This window comes from Brassica oleracea, chromosome C9 (assembly GCF_000695525.1).
Source record: "Brassica oleracea var. oleracea cultivar TO1000 chromosome C9, BOL, whole genome shotgun sequence".
NCBI classification, from domain to species: Eukaryota; Viridiplantae; Streptophyta; class Magnoliopsida; order Brassicales; family Brassicaceae; genus Brassica; species Brassica oleracea.
In genome coordinates, this window is record NC_027756.1 from 15,824,464 (window position 1) to 15,826,622 (window position 2,159).

Genomic DNA, 2,159 nt, shown 5'->3' on the forward strand with positions numbered 1-2,159 from the left:
AAATAATAAATGAGTCAAAGTTGCTGAGTTTGAGGTGGACTGGCAGTGGCGGACGGAGAGCATAACGTACGGGGTCAAGTGCCCCCGACTAACTTTTAAATTTTCTTTAACAAATGCTATATATTGTATATAAGTGCCCCCAACTCAAAAACAAAATACAATGAAATTTTTTGTGTGCCCCCTATTAAATTTGTTTCTGCATCCGCCACTGTGGACTGGTCAAGGAGACCCTTCGACTACTGTCTAGGTTCATTCTGGTCGTTCTGGTCCATGGTGGTAAGGATCAAGACGTGGGCTTGATGATCCGTACGGCCCAAATTCGCGAGAACTGAAAATCACCGGTTTTGTAAATTGGATAACTCTTTCATCTGAACTCCATTTGATCTGATTCTTGTTCGAGGAGTTCCGTAATTGAGTTGAGAACATTATCCAAGTGACTTCATGCGTAGAAGCCTCGTGGTTTGGAAGATATGAGTCAAAAAATGAACATATATCTTTACTGCTTCCATGCTGGTTGGTTCCAATGGACTGATCCACGAACCGGGGCACATCATATATCTCTTGATGTGATTCGTTTTGGTCTTGAAAAGGTGAAAGATTTTTGTGTTTCGAAATATATTTTTGAAAGCATGATTAATTCTTTTAAAATCTTTGAACCTGATGAACTTCTTGATCAACCACGTTTTCAAAAAGACAATGGCATCAATTCTGGAATAATCTTGAGTTTTGATCAGTTCTTAAAGCATAGCAAAGGCTTTGATCGTTTTGAAAAATCTCTTGAGCTTGATTTGAAACAAACTGATTTTTGTGCTAAAAAATCTTTTGCGTTTGTTTTCAAAAAGAATGCCTTTGATCTGAGTTCTTATAAACATGCACTGATCACTGATAATGTGATTGCATCCTCTTGTGCCTTAGACGATCTTTTGATTAAAAAGTTTCTGGAACATAAATCACTTGAAACTGAAACTGATTTTTGTGATTTTGGTATTTGTGATTTTGTTTTGCAGTTTGATCTTGTTTGTTTTGAAAGTGATAAAACATGGCATTTTCTGAGATCAATTCTTGATAATTGTGTTGTTTTGAGCCTTGATGATATTGTGGTTTACAACACTTTCTTTGAAAAACATCTTGAATCTTTGATAGTTGATTCTCAATCTGAACTTAAGCTTGTGTGTTCAGATGTTGAGCAGGATATGCACGTCTTGAAAATGAATACTATTGTTGCATATCTTGATAAAGTTCTTGTCTGTAATGTCTACTTTGATGTGCATCTTGACAAGCTGAAATGTGTGCTACTTGTTCTTGGAAGAGATATCTTGATTTTTGATTTGAACAAGTATTTGTCTTGCACATTTGATCCTGGTCTTTTAGTGTTTGTTTTGAGTATCCAGGAAAGACAGGTTCACCCTCTGAGAAATGAAAGCATTGACCGTGCCCAACAGCCTGAGATTTGGAGAAGCTTTGTTGTCCAAACCCACCTTGGAGATGCCAGCGACAGAGATTCAGTCCAAAATGGATATCTCAACATTCAAAAGGTATTTTGTCATGAATCCAATTTCCCTGGAAAGCCAACTCACCAAGAATTCACTGAAGCTTGGAATCACTTGAAAACCTTCACGGAGGAAGAGTTATGAATTTTCCAAACCGGAGGTTCTCCATCCCGTCTATCCGCGAGTACCAGACTTCTAAAGGAGATTCAAGCCCAAGAAAGAAGCAACCTGAGCCAAAACCGGTCCTCCATGAACCAAAAGTGTTTCCTCAGTCAACCTCCTGTCCAAACCAAAAGCACTGTAAGGATCATGGGTTGATTGTCTCTGCTCATCATGAAAACGTTTTGAATCCGAGAATTTCCAAAAGAAAACACATCTTTACTTGGTTGAAAAACGTTTTGCTTAAACCTTTTCATGAATTGTTTTACTTAAGCTGTGCTTTGAAAGAGATTTGGTGTAGAAAAATGCATGAACCAAAATTACTTAGGCCAAAGAATCAATTTGATTTCGTTCATGATGAGAAATTTTCAGATTTGGCATTGTCTCTTTCTTTCCCTAACCGTTTCACAGCTTGGCCTAATTTTAAAATTGATAAACCAATTTTTAGTGATCAGTTTACTTGCTTGATGCTTGCCCACGTGCTTGATGATTATCCTAAGAGTTTGGATC

At 37.5% G+C, this 2,159-nt stretch overlaps 1 pseudogene; it reads left to right on the forward strand.

The window, feature by feature from the left end:
- Positions 1-482: 482 nt before the first annotated feature.
- LOC106314433 overlaps positions 483-2,159 on the forward strand; it is a 14,807-nt pseudogene continuing 13,130 nt past the window's right edge.